The sequence below is a fragment of the Malus domestica genome, chromosome 10 (assembly GCF_042453785.1).
Source record: "Malus domestica chromosome 10, GDT2T_hap1".
In the NCBI taxonomy this organism is placed as follows: domain Eukaryota; kingdom Viridiplantae; phylum Streptophyta; class Magnoliopsida; order Rosales; family Rosaceae; genus Malus; species Malus domestica.
In genome coordinates this window covers 4872564-4891479 of record NC_091670.1, presented here as the reverse complement: position 1 = coordinate 4891479, position 18916 = coordinate 4872564, and positions in this window count along the sequence as shown.

Sequence of the window (18916 nt, the reverse complement as noted above, 5' to 3'; positions counted from 1 at the left end):
GGAGACACGATACTCCAACATTGAGAAATTAGCTCTAGCATTGGTCATGTCTGCTCGGAAACTTCGCCCTTATTTCCAAGCACACGCCATTATCGTGCTTACCAATCACCCTCTTCGACAGATACTCTAGAGTCCTGACACGTCTGGACGAATGATCAAATGGGCGATAGCATTGGGTGAGTTTGACATCTCCTACCAACCAAAACCAGCCGAAAAAGGTCAAGCAGTAGCAGATTTCATCGCCGACTTCACATATCTTGTTGACATTGCTTCTACACCTGAAGCAGTAGCTTCATTACCATCGGAAGCTCAGAAAGTAAAATCAACGACCCCAGCATGGAGTCTGTATGTTGATGGCTCATCCAACCAATAGGGCTGCGGAGCAGGATTAGTCTTCACTACCCCCGACAAAGTGGCGATGGAATACGCTCTTCGTTTCAAATTCAAGGCATCGAACAACGAGGCCGAATACGAAGCCCTTCTAGCAGGCTTACGTTTGGCCAAACACCTTGGGGTTAAACGAATTGATATTTTCAGTGACTCCCAATTAGTGGTCAACCAAGTCACAAACAACTTTGATGCTAAGGATAGCTTCATGGCAGCATATCTTGCGCAAACGCGACTTTTGCTCAAGCACTTCCACTACCAGATCACCCAAGTTCCTCGAGCGGCAAACAGTCATGCAGACGCTTTGGCTCGCCTCGCCTCGGCAGTGAAAGACAAGATTGGGAGAAAAATTCACGTCGAATTGTTGGCAGAACCAAGCACCATGGTCGCAGAGGTGTGCAATTTACAACAAGAAGATAGTTGGATCACCCCAATTTATAAATTCCTTGCTCATGGCAGCCTCCCAATTGACAAAGTCCAAGCTAAGCAGATTCGATACAAGTCTGCCCGCTACCTGATCATTAATGACCAACTCTACAAGCGCAGTTTCACCCTGCCATACCTAAGATGCCTTACACCTGCAGAGGCGAAAATTGTCCTTCGGGAAATACATGAAGGAGTCTGCAGAGATCATGCTGGGTCTCGATCCCTAGCACACAAGACTTTTCGCCAAGGATACTATTGGCCAACACTCCACCAAGATGCCATCTGAATATCTCGCTCATGTGATAAGTGTCAACGATACGCAACTATCCCTCACTCCCCTCCCGAGCCGCTCACTCCTATGATCAGCCATTGGCCCTTCGCCCAATGAGGACTTGATTTGATCGGCCCAATGCCTGCATGGAAAGGCAAGGTCCGCTATGCAATCGTTGCAGTTGACTACTTCACAAAGTGGGCTGAAGTAGAACCCTTGGCAACCATTACTGAGGGAAAAATAGAAGACTTCGTATGGAAGAACATCCTCTGCAGATTCGGCATTCCCAATGCGATAGTCACAGACAATGGGCGGCAGTTCGACAACAAGAAGTTCAAGATGTTTTGCTTTAAGTTCAACATCAACTTATGTTTTGCCTCTCCAGCCCATCCCCAGTCTAACGGACAAGTCGAGGCCGTTAACAAAATAATCAAGCGCACTCTGAAAACTAGCTTGGACAAAGCTAAAGGTTATTGGCCAAAATTCGTACCCCAAGTCCTTTGGTCATACCGCACTTCATATCGGACTTCCACAGGAGAAACTCCATTCTCACTTGCTTTTGGTACAGAAGCAGTTGTCCTAGTTGAGCTTGAGCAAGCAACATACCGAATCCAGAACTACATACAGAGTGAGAACGACAAGCAACTCACCCTCAACCTAGATCTAGTCGAGGAACACAAAAATCAGGCTCACCTGAGGAATGTCGCCTACAAGCAGCGCATCTCCAACTACTACGACTCAAGGGTCAAACCTCGCTCTTTCAAAGTGGGAGACTGGGTACTGAAGAAAAGATTACTCTGTGATAGAGTCCCGAGTGAAGGAACACTCAGTCCTAACTGGGACGGACCGTTCGAAGTCGTCGGCATCAGCCGCCCTGGCTCCTACAAGCTCAGAAACTCCGACGGCAAGACCCTTGGCCATCCATGGAATGCTGACCACTTGAAGTACTATTACAAATAGACTCACATTGTACAAGTGTTAAGCTACAACCGTTCGGCATCCTATGTAACAAAGACCATTTGGTATGAATTCAATAAAGAGGTGATTTAGCCAACTCGGCCATAAACTCTTTTCCATTCTGAGCAATGAAACACTCAAGTGTTGAAGCTTCAACGCAAATGTTTTCAATACAAAACAAAATCTAAGTATGTGTCAACAAGACTATACAAAGGATCTACATCATACATTCCAACACATTCATACATAAACATCATACATTCCAACACATTCATACATAAACATCATACATTCCAATACATTCATACATAAACATCATACATTCCAACACATTTATGCATAAACATCATACATTCCAACACATCCATACATAAGCCAACTGTGCTTCGAAAGGGTTCAACACACTTTGTGTCATTCGACATTTGCCACAATGTGCCTTGACACCTTGCCCTTATTCTCACCAACTAGGTGATGAAGGAACTCACCTTCGTACCACTAACTAGGTGATGAAATGTACAACCCGTACTCTAATATTATTTGGAAACTTGCCACCCTTATCACCAATCAGGTGAAGAAGGAACTCATCTTCATGCCACTAACCAGGTGATGAAATGTACAACGCGTACTTTCCTTCATGCCACCAACCAGGTGATGAAATGTACAACGCGTACTCTCCTTCATGTCACCAACCAGGTGATGAAATGTGATGAAATGTGATTAAGGAATTCACATTCGTACCACCAACCAAGTGATGAAAGCAACCTACCATTCATTCCATTAACCAGAAGACGAGTGGTACAACTTGTACATGTGGACTCCTAGCATTCACAAATAATCAAAAACCATCAAGCTTTACAACTCAACTAGGGGAGCACTTATGCCTAACAAGAGCTATAGTCACCAACAAAGTCTTATTGCAAGCCAACAATGGCTTCAATGCATGGTATACGAAGATCAAGCTCTTCAGCCCTCTTGCATCTGCTTCAGACATTTCTCCTCTGTAACAATGCAAACACTACAACTCATAGAAAGCTTCAAACGCTTTTGATCAAGACTGTTCGAAGCAAATTCAATTTATATAGTTCATCCAAACCTTCGACTACTACAAGATGTGGCTTGCATCACAATCTCTCGCTTAACAGTATGGAAGCAAAATTTGTATACGTTGTCTCTCCCACATTTTCAAATTTCTAGTTTTCCCAAAAAAAAAAAAAAAAAAAAAAAAAAAAAAAAAAAAAAAAAAAGAGGAAATTGGAAATTGGGAAATTCAACAAAGCTTCATCAATGGTACACAACTACAATCCTCAAAAGCTTTGCACTATCTTCATCAAGATAGTGTGAAGCAAAATCAATTTATGGTGCCAACAAAAGCTTCATCAATGGAGGACAACTATCAATCTCAAAAGCTTCGCACTATCTTCATCAAGATAGTGTGAAGCAAAATCAATTTATGGTGCCAACAAAAGCTTCATCAATAGAGGACAAATATCAATCTCAAAAGCTTCGCACTATGTTCATCAAGATAGTGCGAAGCACAATCAATTTATGGTGCCAACAAAAGCTTCATCAATGGAGGACAAGTATCAATCTCCAAAGCTTCGCACTATGTTCATCAAGATAGTGCGAAGCACAATCAATTTATGGTGCCAACAAAAGCTTCATCAATGGAGGACAAGTATCAATCTCTAAAGCTTCGCACTATGTTCATCAAGATAGTGCGAAGCACAATCAATTTATGGTATCAATCTCCAAAGCTTCGCACTATGTTCATCAAGATAGTGCGAAGCACAATCAATTTATGGTGCCAACAAAAGCTTCATCAATGGAGGACAAGTATCAATCTCCAAAGCTTCGCACTATGTTCATCAAGATAGTGCGAAGCACAATCAATTTATGGTGCCAACAAAAGCTTCATCAATGGAGGACAAGTATCAATCTCTAAAGCTTCGCACTATGTTCATCAAGATAGTGCGAAGCACAATCAATTTATGGTATCAATCTCCAAAGCTTCGCACTATGTTCATCAAGATAGTGCGAAGCACAATCAATTTATGGTGCCAACAAAAGCTTCATCAATGGAGGACAAGTATCAATCTCCAAAGCTTCGCACTATGTTCATCAAGATAGTGCGAAGCACAATCAATTTATGGTATCAATCTCCAAAGCTTCGCACTATGTTCATCAAGATAGTGCGAAGCACAATCAATTTATGGTGCCAACAAAAGCTTCATCAATGGAGGACAAGTATCAATCTCCAAAGCTTCGCACTATGTTCATCAAGATAGTGCGAAGCACAATCAATTTATGGTGCCAACAAAAGCTTCACCTATAAAGCTTCAACCCTAAAGATTCACCTATAAAGCTTCAACCCCAAAGCTTCAACCCCAAAGCTTCACCTATAAAGCTTCAACACAAAGCTTCACCTATAAAGTTTCAACCCCAAAGCTTCACCTATAAAGTTTCAACACAAAGCTTCACCTATAAAGCTTCAACACCAAAGCTTCACCTATAAAGCTTCAAACACAAAGCTTCACCTATCAAGCTTCAACACCAAAACTTCACCTACAATACCAAATTTCAACACCAAAACACATAAAAGCTTCACACACTCTTCATCAAGATAGTGCGAAGCTAATTCCAATGGAGCTGAATTTTGGACATCTTATAGTTCTTGAGCAGATGAACAACTTTCACGAAGGAAATGTTTCTATTTGAGCGACGGAAGTTAGAGTGTTGAAGCTCCAAACATGACGGTCAGATTTCTGCAAGCTTCAAAGCTGCTGCGGTGTTTCGAAGATCTGGAAATATTCAACCGTTAGTTTGTTCTGAATTGTTGATATGTTATGGAAGAGATGATGAGGAAAAACTTCGATGAAGAAAGTATGTTGATCTGAACAAGAGAAAATGGAGTTTCGAAGCTCACAACAAGTCTAACGGGTTAACAGAAAATTGATGAACAGTTACTCATCATACTTGAATTTCTGAAGTTGTACTACTCCGATGGATCTCAAATTTGGATATGTTGTAGTTCACAAGATAAGGAACAACTTTCATGAAGTAGACTTTGCAATCTGAGCTATAGAGAATGGTGTTATCTTGCATCCACTCAGGCTGATTAGTGGAAACGAAAAGCAATTCCACCAAAGAAAAGATGAAAAAGAGAGAAAAGCTACTAATTGCACTTGATCTTGTCTAGTCAATAACATGCAGCATCAAACACACAAAAGTTGGAAATATTTTTAGATAAAGCATATACGAATGTGTGATATCGAAACAAGGATTCGTTACTTTGACAAATTAGTAACAAGCGAGACACCTCATTCGGCAACTCTCTTCGCTTGAAGACTTGGGGGACTCCCACCATATGCTACTGCACCTTGATACTCGACAGTCTCACAACCACTCAGTGACTTGGATTTTTCAAGTCTCCAACCGAGAAGTTTTCCTCACTCGGGAAATTAAGGGAACACTACCTCAAACTACACGCTTCACTCACAAAGCTTCAACAATACAGGTTTCAACAAAAGAAAAAATTCAAAGAACTTTCTGAAGAAGGCATTGGTGTATTTAACACAATATGTTGAAATGAAGCAAAGCTTATTTATTAATATTTTTGATAAGCCACAAATATGTACATATACATGAGTCAAAATAAACAAACAAAAGGGAGCCTTCACAAAGGTTGCTTAGGGGAAGTCTCAGCAGTCGGTAGAGCCCCAGAAAGAGAAAGCACCGGAGGGTGGTTATCCGAAGCCTCAGTACTTGACAAAACCCCAGAAGGAGGAGGCATTGGAGGTTCATCATTTGAAGCTTCATTACCAGGTACAGCCCTAGAGGACGAAGGCAATAAATGCCTTTGGAACAAACCCACAAACCGCTGATGATCAAGTAAAACCTTACCATCAGATTCCTTCATCTGGTCAAGCTTCCTCTTCATGTTTGTAGCATAGTCATGGGCGAGCCGGTGCAACTGTTTATTCTCATGCTTGAGCCCTCTAATCTCCTGTTTGAGACTCATCACTTCAGCAGCCAATGATTCAACTTGGCGGGTTCTAGCAAATAGGCGTTGGGCCATATTAGACACAGAACCTGCACACTGAACACTAAGAGCCAGAGAGTCCTTAACAGCCAACTCATCAGACCGTTTGGAAAGTAGTCTGTTATCTTTGGGAATGAGAAGGTTCCTGGCCACCACTGCAGCGGTCATATCATTCTTCATCACAGAATCCCCAACGGTAAGAGGACCAGTAGGGGATATGAAGGATGGGCGCCATATGTTGTCTGGAGAAGGCGTGGCTGTCTCTTCTCCAAGGTTCAAGTCAAAACGACGGTCGGAGGGTCCAGACATTTTCAAATGTGTTGAAGAGGGAAGAGGTCAGACAAATCAAGATCTTAGAAGTGCAAGAAGGGAGCTTCTACTGGTAGAGATTCAAGTGTGCTGTGGAACTTAATGCCAGCCTCTAAAAAAATCTGCACTCGGCGGAGCTTCAGAAATCGAAGAGGCGTTTGCTTTCTCAAAAGCTGGGCTGCTCAGAGACCACGAGGGCCGATCTCAGAAATCAAAGAAGCACCTGCTTTTTCAGCCTCGTCAGCACCTGTCACATGCACACTCAGCTTTACGGAAATTACGGGCAATCTGTAAAAGATTTCTGGTGAAGTAGAAAGCACGTGAATCTTACTGTTCAATCACCGCTCTCCACATGCACCATCAACTCCTCGGGTACCACATATAACTTTGTCAAAGATCTCTGACAAAGTTTAGGCACGAGAATTTCGAAGTTCCAGCTACCCTACTATTACCCACAAGGGTAAAGGAACAGCACCACTGCTTGACAACTGGAAAGTCCCTATGTGTGCCGACCTCCGTGTTTTGCGACAAGACAGGTTGGCAAGAACATCCAACCTTTACTCACATTCGAGAAAAGACTCCCAACATAATTACTTTCTCAAAAACCGAAGTAGCACCGCTTTCCGAATCTCGAGAGTCAGATCCTCGACGGGATTGCTTGTTCGAAAACCGAAGAGACACAACTCTCAGAACTTCGAGAGCCAGATTTCCTTAGATAAAGCTTGTCTGTAATCTTCACACGTAACATCAGCTTTCCAGATACCACATACCACTTTTTCAAAGTGCTCTGACAAAGTTAAAACATGTGAAGCTGGCAGCTCCCACTACATTGCTGTGACCAAGAAGGGTAAAGGAATAGCATTACTACTTGTTATTGGGAAATCCCTATATACATTGACCTCCCTCCTCAACGGACAGGCAAACCTGCAAAAATGCTCAACCATTTCTCGTATTCGAGAAGGCACTCTCAACATAACCTCTCGAAATACTCAGCTTTATTTCCCCCCGATAATACCTCAGCAAATAAGCCACACCAAGAACAAGAGTATCTCATATCATCAGGGTCGAAAGCAAGAGTATCCCATATCATGCTTTCTCCCTGTCTTTGTCTTTGTCCTTGTCCACACCTGCAGGACAAGGAGAAAGAGAGTAGTCAGTCGAAACCTGAAATCAAACCTCCAATTTGGAACTGACTGCCTGGAACCTTTGCCTGGTTGCTTACTTAGCATTGCTCTCGAGTATTCATCCTCAACTGCTGTCAAGGTCACGAATTCCACCGGCAAATACCTCATGACAGTTGATCAGATATTGGCTCTTTACACTAAAGCTGCCAAGCGTGGATGAGTCACTATGAAGGAATGTTCTGAAGGACCATTTAAATGCAAAGGTTGCACACCACTTCTGCCATGCAAAGGATTGAAGCAGAAGGTTCAACGGTGAGCTGAAACAGATCACTACAGCACGACACCTTTCCATACCACATTCATTATTCCGTCAACAGCAAAAGTATCCCATATCATCAAGGTCGAACGTACTCTAGATTTGATGGACTTGTTTTGACCCTCAAATTCTTGAGTCGGCCTTATACTCTGAAGGGAACCAGAAAATCCTCCAGCACAGTTCAAGAATAAGCATGTGGAAAGTTACTTCTTCAAAAGCAAAAGTATCTCATATCATCTATTCTCCATTTGCTTCTCCTTATCCTGGCAGCTGAATGAGAGACAAGGAGAAGGAGAACAATCAACCGGAAGCCGAAGTCGAACCTCCGATCCTGGGTTGCTTGCTTGGAAGTTTGACTGCTTACCTTGTCTGTCACCTCTTTCGGCAGATCTCCTAGCTCAGCGACTTGGGGGACTCCTACTATAGGGTTTGTATGGCACTTGACCAAGCCCGAAACTACAAGTAAGCTTCAAGTGAAATTGATACATTACCTTGTGCATCTTCATCGGTTAAAGATACCACCCATGGATGGAGGAAAAGTACTTCCAGAGAAGATGCCACATCTACATATGAGACAGATAAGGCACGTGAAAATGATACCACACTTCAGTACTTAGAAGTTTCGTGATTACTCAATGGCTTGGATCTTGCAAGTTCCCAACCGAGGAGCTTCCCTCACTCGGGAACTTAGGGGAGCACTGTTTGTACCATACTTGACCAATCCTGAAACTACTGAGCACCGATCAACGTTATACCGTCAAGGACCTAGAAGAGCTTCCCTTCAACCAGGAGGCCAATCACAATGCGACACGTGTCGACATCAGAAGCCAATCACAGCTCGACACGTGTCGACATCAGAAGCCAATCACAGCTCGACACGTGTCAACATCAGAAGCCAATCACAACACGACACTTGTCGATGTTAGAACAAAACTAGAAACTCTCCTCTATAAATAGGGATCATTCTCCCACAATAATCTCTAATGTCATTTTGTACTAAACTATTCGCTATAACTCACTAAACCAGAGCTTGAACCTATGTATTTGTGTAAACCCTTCACAATTAATGAGAACTCCTCTACTCCGTGGACGTAGCCAATCTGGGTGAACCACGTACATCCTGTGTTTGCTTCTCTGTCTCTATTCATTTACGTACTTATCCTCACTAGTGACCGAAGCAACCAAGCGAAGGTCACAAAACCTGACACTTTCTGTTGTACCAAAGTCCTCGCTGATTTTGTGCATCAACACAGTACAATTTGGTCAAAGGACGACATTTGCCGGGATTCTTTGTACTTGTGTAGAACCATGTTGTTTAATCAACTCTATTTTTCCTTCTGTACATATTTTCAACTAAAAAATAGGGTTGTGATTTTCACACACCCTTAACTACTTTTCCCACACCCCTTCCTATTTTTTAGTACTTAATTGGTATCCTACTATTTAATCTTCCATGCATACCCCTTCCTATTTAATCTTTCATTAATTACCATAAAAAAGTAGGAAGGGTATATATGGAAGATTAAATAGTAGGATACCAATTAACTATTAAAAATAGAAAGGGATGTGAGAAAAGTAGTTAAGGGTGTGTGAAAATCACAACCCAAAAAATATTCAATTGTGCTACAGCATTGTACAATTACATCGAAATAAGAGTTCAGTCATGATTTTTACTATTTTAAGAAATTCAAAATTCAAACAGTAAAATAAGTATTTGATTTTTTCGTATGGTGTTATCTGCACCTCTTTTTACATCTTACACACATTTTTCAAATTGTGGTTCATCGAATCGAATGAAATGAAGGGGAAAAAAAACAAGAATAACAAGAAAACTAGTTTTTCTTTTTTTTTTTGGATCAAGGATGCGACTTTTATTACTAACAAACAACTAAATACAAGAGGTCCAAAACAAGTGAAACACAACAAAAACAAAAGGACCCAAAGTTACACAACACAGGCCCAACACACTAGTTGGAGCCCAAAAACTAACACACCACAAACAAAGCACCCTAGCCTTCTGCAGATGCTGCCACCGCTTACACAGAGCATCATCGAGCCCTGGACGGCCGCCAAGCATCCACCTCCCAGAAATGAAGAACTTGATGCGATGAAAGTTAAGCACTCAAATTAAACCCTCTTGTTGTCAAATTGTAGTATAAATGCAAGTAGGGATCGTTCTAAACCGGGGATTAGAAGGGCTTGCTAAAACCTCTAAACTAACTCAAAAACATAAAAACAAAGTTAAACGTTTAAACAGACTCAAAGGACTCAAAACAGGTTCACAAGACTCAAAACAACTTAAAAACACTCAAAACTGCCTAAAAACACAAACTAGGCAGTTTCTGACTCTAACACAACTTTGGACGAAATTTGGGTTTTGACTTGACTCAAAACATTCTAAAACACAAACAAAACAGATTTTAAACACTTTGAAACAAGAAAGTAAAAGGGGGATTTTAGTTTTGATGAATTTGAAACAAACAAATAAGTTATAAAACTAGGCAGATTGTAAAACGAATTTAAGAAATAAGATGATGGATGGATTAGTTAGAGGTCCGTTCTTCACACATGACACACTTGTATATGAATCAATTTCCAATTGCTTTTCAATAAACTATGATGCTCAACACCCCAGATTAACCGTGATGCACAAATTAACCCTCAGATTTTTCTTTACTCATTGAATTGGATGAATGCATGCGACAACCCAAATCATTCTCTAAAAGTCCCCTATATGAATGCATAATAGAGATACAATCAGAGATCATTACATTCAATGAAAATCATAAGTGTTGACGAGGCAATTATAACTATGAATGCATGATACAATTGCCAAGAATTCAATTAACGCGATTGTAATAAACAACCTTCACTATTCATGAATATAAACTTGTAACGATTAGGTGAAACTCATTTATATTCTAGCATCTAATTCATGCATGACAACTAAGTATGCATCCTTAATAAACATACAAGAATCAGTTATGAATCAATTAGATAATTGAATTGAAATCACAACTTATCAAATCACAATTGGAAGAAATCAATTCAAATCTCAAGCATGTTCATGGCTTCAAACTTCCCCCTAACTAAATAGGGGTTTAGCCACTCATAATTGCAACAAAAATAGAAAATAACAAAGTAGACATTGAAAGCAAGAACGAAGTACACCTAAAACGCTCCAAAGTTCCAAGCTTGAAACGCCAAGGACCTTTGTTTTCACCACCTTGTTGTAGCACAAGTGTCTAGGATGTGTATGGATATATGGATGGAATGGATTTGCACGACATGGAAAATGGAAATGTATGGAGATGTGTTTGAATGTATGGATGAAATGGAATGGAGCTCAAGGCAAGGGACTTATGTTTGTGAATGAAGCTCTTTTGATGGATCAAGATTATCCTTAGGAAGGGGAATGGTGGATGTATTTATAGGCTAAGGAGAGGACCACTTCAATTCCTTGCATGTGCAGTTTGTATGGGTGTGTGATGTCCATGTTTCCCTTTACATTTGCACACACATGACCTCCATCATTTCAGCCACAAAACAAACACATTTTCTTCCATGTTTCTCCTTTATATTTACACACATGTTCTTCATCATTTCAGCCACAAATCAATCCATTTTCTACCCATGTGTGTGTCTTTCCTTTGCCCATGTGTGTGTGTTTCCTTTGCCCATGTGTGTGTGTTTTTCTTTTGCATTTGCACACACATGTTCTTCATTATTTCAGCCAACAATCCATCCATTTTCTGCCCATGCCATGCCTTTCTTGTTGTGTGTGTGCTGTCCATGTAGAGTGTGTGTATGCCCTCCAACCTGTGCAGTTTGCATGTGTGTAGCTGTCCATGTTTCTCTTTTGCATGTGCATTTCCACTTTCTCCAAAGCCAAATGAGTGCAATCATAACCCTATTTGCTGCTGAGTGTTGATGACAAAGCAAAACACAAAACAAGTGCCTTTACTTTCTCATTTTATTAGCCAAATCTGCTTAGCCCTTTTCTAAACTTTTCAGTGTTACAATGCCCATAACTTCTTCTAGAAAAATGATATTAACAATCCGTCAATTGCTCAAGAAAATAGACATCCGTAGCTTTCCAAGCATATAAGGCTCATTCTCTCATTCATTCTGAGCTGTTCGTAACATGCTTCCAAAGTCAGCTAATCTGCACAGGCAGTTTTGACGAATTTGTTACTTAATATCTCACTTGTGCTACTTTTCTTTTCTTTGCTTGATAAATCACACAAACACACAAAAACATAGTAAATAGCTCAAAAATATAAGGAACTAACTAAGAAAAGACAAATGAATTTTATGTAAAATATGTATAAATATGAGCTTATCACTCATGCATCCTGCAACAACCACCGTGCCGATCGAAACTTGAACACGAAAGAAGTCAGTGGAGAACCCACTAATGACAGTGCCAATAAAGGCAAGCAAGTGGAAGGTGGTGGTATGTACACCTAAGTAAAAACTTTATGCACCTTCCAAAAAAACCACAGTTGAGTGCTGTGAAGAAAGGAGATTGCAGATCAGAAAAAAGGAAGCAACGAGGAAGGATGGAGTCAACTCGGAGTGGGACTGGAAGAAATTGGAAAAACATAGTGAGAGGGATATATGAGAGCCTTGGAAGTGGGAGGAGAATAGAGGTGAGGGTAGATAGAAAGCAAAAAAAGGGTGGAAGAGCAAGGCGGATAGGAAAAGTAGGCAGTGGAAAATCGAAGCAAAAGGAAACGAAAAGGAAGAAGAACAAGGAAATAAAGTAGAGGACTGCCACCGACCTTTACCAAAGCTCAGGCCAATGGCTGTGGAGAAAAGTCAAGATGGAAAAACTCACACAGAAAGGTGAGAAAGACTCAGAGAGAGAGAGAAAAAGAAAAGCTGACACGCCCTGACCACGATATTACCCAATATCAGTATAGGCATGTGCTGGCCGATACCCGAAGATGACGAAAGACATAAATATAAGAAAAAGCAAGAACATAGGAGGCAATAATACAATTTTGAAATAAAAATGAGGGCAGCATAAGGTCCAACAGTTACAAAACCAAATTAAACAAGCACAAATATGTCTAGAGCATACAATTAAACGGAAGTACCAATGAAAGATAGGACAATCAAGTTACTATCATGAAGAAAGGCCATATGTAAGTAGAAGAATACTAGATCATTGGTAGGTAAATGCCTCGATACTCGGGTCGTACTCCTCGTCACTATGTCTTGAGGGGGCGCAAAACAAAAGGTGAGTGGACCATAATTTATAATAATACTAATCGTTCCATAAACTACTGCATGTTATTCAAAAATTACTTGTGAAAAACTCTCTCAGACCTGCCTTTGACTTCTTGGGTTCTTATTCATCAGTGGCAAGCTGGAGAGTGAAGGAGACGGAAAGGATGATTGCCATTTGCACTGAACTAAGAAAGGTTAGTTTTTAGTTGCTTTCCTTGCACTTGATATTCATGCACCTGCGTATTGCTTCCCTAACATTTGTTGGAGTTAATTCTCCAGCTAGGAGCAACTGTTGAAGAAGGACCAGATTACTGCATAATCACACCGCCAGAAAAATTAAACGTGACAGCAATAGACACGTATGATGACCACCGAATGGCCATGGCTTTCTCTCTTGCTTCCTGTGGAGACGTTCCAGTTACTATCAATGATCCTGGTTGTACACGAAAAACATTCCCCGATTACTTTGAAGTCCTTGGGAGGTTCACCAAGCATTGAACAACAGTTATAAGATGTGTATCTGTAGATAGGGAGAGAGGGAGAGAGAGAGAGAGGGGGATATTTTTATGCCTCTACAACCAAAGCAGTGCAGATGAAAGCCGCCCCTTTTTAGATCTCTCTTTATTCCCCTGTAATTTTGGATGATTTTATATTTGCAGGTTGAGCTCATTATTGTTTCGAAGGTTTGTCATCTGATTTCTACTCAATAATACTAATAATATGAAATCTGACCCCGATATCTCCACATATTAGGATCGGCACGTGCTGGCCAACACCCGAGTGTGACGAAGCTATTTTAAACATGCATACAAGTAAAAATGTCTTTAGAAAGAAAAACACCAATATCGAATCGTGTTCAGAGCATACAACTAACCAAGAAAAATACCAAAGACTCGAGGATACTTATGCGGAATTGCACTGACGCCAGGATCGTATAGAATGCCTCGCTTCTAACTCCTGAAGGGCCAAAAACAAAGGGTGAGTGGACCAGAGTTTATAATAATACTAATAATGCGAAAACCAGTTCTCTTTTTGAACATAATAACCCCCTGTTTTGAAATCTCATTTAATACTACGTATAGATTTTTCTGAAACCTTTAGCATGCTAAAATTGTTCGTAGCAATGAAATCTTCTCTAAATATGGTATCGAAACGCCCGAAGGCAAAAACCAAGAATCTCATAAATCACAGGAATGGTAATATCGCCGTTGAAGGCAAATCCGTAAATCTCTGTAAATCACATCAATATTGTACTCAACTAAGGGTATCATAGTCGCCTGAATGCAGTACCTGTTCATCTTCAGAGGTGAAGTTGTACGACACTGGGTTACACCAGTGAAGAAGCATGGTAGGCCCCATTACCTGAAGGTGAAGCTATACGACTCTGGATTACACTAGAGAAGAAAATATATACATCACACACTAACACTGCTTTCGGTAGTGAAGCTGGGGCTATAACGTAAATATGATATCTCACTCTTCCTTATATGTGTCATATGGCCATAGACATCTATACTCGTGTTGTGTGGATGTGTTGTATGATAACCCACTAGATAAGCATCAAAAACATAAAACACGTTTCTCGTATCAAATCATCGGACCTCAAAAGCTCAAAGCCTCAACTCATAAATCCAAGCTAGTTCATATTCGTAAATCCATGGAGTCTTATATACGCAAATCCAATAGCTCATAATCTTTAGTAAAACTATAAAACTTTCTAGCTCGAATCATCATCAAAAACCATAATAATTCAATCATGAACTTTCTAGCTCGAATCATCATCAAAAACCATAATAATTCAATCATGTGAAACTATAAATTTATATCTGTAAATCCATCATATATCGTAAATCATAAAAGCCATGGTTGGTTTCATAAACTTAATTTCAACTTATCGTAAATAAATCATGAAACGTAAAATCATGAAACCATACTTTTCATGAAAGCAATCCTAGCATTTAAAATCATGCAGGTTAAGAAGGGGTCCACTCACAACGTTCCACTATTGGGGCGCCACTCGAATGAGGGACAATAGTATCATTTTCCACCGATGCACCTAAACACAAATAGAGACCTTTTTATAAAACTTTACTAATATGATATAATTTGGGAAAATGGAGCGCACAGTTGCAATCAAGACGTTGAAATTAGTCTAGGAAGGGTCCTGACTGAAACCAAAAAAAGTCAACCCTAAAGTCAACATTGACCGGTCAACGGTCTACGGAAGTCAACGGGTCTAGTTTGGGCTTTGGTTGTTGGGTTGGGCCGGTTATTGGGTTGGCATGAGTTAATGGATTTGGGCTTGATTATTGGGTTAAGCCTGATTTCATATTTGTGTTTGGGTTTTGGGTTTTGGGTTTTGGGTTTCTGGGTCGGGTTAACCCTATTTCATGTCGGATTCCACGAAGAAGAAAGCTAGAGCTTCCTAAGCTACGAACATCCCTAAAACTTAAGCAAAACTACTCATTCAATATACCAATTTGAAGCCCAAAGAACAAGGAGTCGGAATATACCTTTGGTTTCCTTTGAGTTGGCCGGAAAACTTGGTTTTTCACTGGATTCCTGGGTAAACTTTAAACGTTCAAAACATCTTCCATACTCAACGAAATTGGATGATTCAAAAACAAAAATTGTACTTCTCGATGAGACAAAAAGATTGGTACCTTCCTCGATGGCTAAATCGTAGTGGTTTGGTTGGAAAATGGCTCAAAGTCATCGGGTTTCACCGGAAAATTGGAGAAGAGAAGAACAAGCATGAACAAAGTTAAAACCTTTGAATTTTAGCTCAAAAATCACCCAGATACCCAAAAAACGTCACTAGAAACTGAGATACAACCTAAACACAATGAACTTACCACGATTTCATCGAGTTTTGAGTTACGTCGCGGGGGAAAGTGTTAAAGTCCCAAATCGGTGGTGGGAAAGAAAACCAAAAGGGTTTGAATATGTTTACCCCACTCTAACTAATGCCGAGGCTTTTTGTGGTAAAACCCTACACCTGACGGATTGGGTTGGTGGTAAAGTTGGGGACAATATCAGTGTAATTAGAGTGGGGCGGGCCTGGCGATCCAACCACTTGTTTTCAATTGGAACTCAGCGGTCGTCTCTATGTTAAAAGCTCAGACTTGTTTCCTTTCCCACCATCGATATAGGACTTTAACATTCCCCTCACATGTAACCTCATTTAGTAGTTCACACGTGGAGATCCATATCGACAATTGAAACTCAGAGGTCAGCTCACGTTAGGCCCACTTGTTTTCAATTAGAACTCAGCAGTCGTCTCTATGTTAAGAGCTCAGATTTGTTTCCTTCCCAGTGGTGACAAGCTAATTGGCTTGCACACAAGCTCGTTAGCTTGCATGGGCTCGCAACCATGGGCTCTGATAACATGTTGAAATTTTTGGATCGACAGACCCACCCTACTTTAACGACACCAATATTGTCCCCAATTTTTCCACATGCCCAATCCGTCAGGTGTGGCATTTTACCACAAAAAGCCTCGGTATTAGTTAGAATGGGGTAAACATATTTAAACCATTTTGGTTTTCTTTCCCACCACTGATGTGGGACTTTAACATTCCTTTCCAGTGGTGACAAGCTCATTGGCTTGTATGAGCCCGCAACCGTGGGCTCTGATATCATGTTGGAATTTTTAGATCGTCAGGCCTGCCCCACTCTAGCGACACCAATATTGTCCCTAACTTTACCAACTGCCCAATCCGTCAGGTGTGGGGTTTTACCACAAAAGGCCTCCATATTAGTTAGAATGGGGTAAACATATTTAAACCCCTTTGGTTTTCTTTCCCACCACCGATCTGGGACTTTAACATTCATTTCCAAGTTGTGACAAGCTCATTGGCTTGCACACAAGCTCGTTGGCTTGCACGAGCCGCAATCATGGGCTTTGATACCATGTTGGAATTATTGGATCGCCGTGCCCGCCCCACTCTAACGACACCGATACTGTCCCCAACTTTACCACCTGCCCAATTCGTCAGGTGTGGGGTTTTACCACAAAAGGCCTCGGTATTTTTAACGCCCTAGAAAATTTAACAAGGACGTATTTTATCATCTTACATTTTATCGTATTTCTTGACATATCTGATAAAGTTCAATCTTACAAGTCCGTAGGCAAAAACCGTTCGTGAAACGGTGTTATGACGAAGAAATTAGAGACGTTTTCGTTGTTGGAAAAATAAAAAAATAAAAAAATAAAATTGGTGGAAACTACCAAGTAACAGCAAGAGAGAGAAGGGAAATAGGGGATACGTGGGGGCAAGAAGACCAATGGGCAGAGGAAAAAGGAAGAGAAATGAGGGAGGTGAGGGAGCACCGGATCCTTTTGGATTCGTACAACCCAACCCGACCTGGTTCCTTGACCCGGCTCTAACTCCTCCGTCCGACATCCAATCGAGGTGATTCTGGTGTCTATGGAAAGCTCTCATCAAGCCCAACATCCTGTGGTGTTAGAATTCTAGGTTTCAAACCCAAATTCACAAATTGAAGCCACAAAACTCACGGGTGTCATGGCGGCTTTGTCCTTTTTCCGATGAATCCAACAATGATTGTCTTCGATGACCACCACCAAAGGACTCCTCTCAACCCTAGGAGCAAGGCTCAAGCCTTGGATTAAGCGGTGGAGTGCGTTTTGGTGGCGAATAATCAACTACCCAAACCGAGGGTTCTGGCAGTTCGAGGCGTTTTCTAACCACTTCTCAGCCGAACTAGGCTTCGGCCAAGGTATAAAAGTTCTTCCCTTTGTGGAGTTCAACAATCTTGTAAAATTTGGTAATTTTTGGAGTTAGTTGGAAAATTGGGTTTCCGTTCGCCGGAAACCACCACTCGTGGCGATGTGTGCGGCGGCCAGTGTGGCGTCTAGGCGCTGGAAGACAGCCAACCGCCGCGCTTAACTCTTAATCGGCTCGGCTACAAAATCGGAGAGTAGATTAGGCAAGCGTTGGATGTGATTAGGCGGGACTAGGTGGAGATATGCAAGTCTGGGCGGGTCTAGGCAGAGCTGACTGAAGACTAATCAGGCTTGTATGAAGACGCCAGAATTTGCAGTTTTTTCACCTGTCAATCCGTCAGGTGTGAGATTTTACTACAAAAGACCTTGGTATTAGTTAAAGTGGGGTAAACATATTTAAACCCTTTTGATTTTCTTCCCACCACCAATGTGGGACTTTAACAGAAAGCTGTTGTTCCACAGCGCATGCCATGCATGCAGAGTTGATAGGAACGAGAGAGAGAGAGAGAGAGAGTGTGTGTGTGTGTTTGAAAGTGAGAGTTGCAGAGAAGTGAGGTGAGGGGGAGAGAGAGAGTGTGTGTGTGTGTGTTCGAAAGTGAGAGTTGCAGAGAAGTGAGGTAAGGGAGAGAGCACAAGAAGAAGAGAAAGAGGGTGTTCTCGAAAATGGAATGTGTCACGGGGGGGAGAAAGGAGAATAAACAATGGGTGTTTTGCAGAGATTGTGAGGGTGTTCTCCAGAACCGGCCCTGAGATTTTAGGGGCCCTGTGCGAAAGTGAATTGGAGACCTTAAAAAGTACTAAGAATTTAATTTTTTTTTTTCAAAATAATAATTTTAGTTTTCAATTGAACTTCTATAAATTATAATAGCACAAACAAATTTAACAAATTAACAAGTGGAAATGTGACGTATTGTTTTTCCTTAACTATTTAGAGGGTCAGGTTTCGAATTTTCATGTTATTGTGTGGAATTTTTATATTATTTTGTGGAAGTTTATGCATTTAATAAAAATATAAACTGAAAAAATGATGGAGATGAGTTTCAAACCCATTCCCTAGGCCGATGTAAAGAAGAAATAATTCCACTTACACTAAGACTCAAGTTTG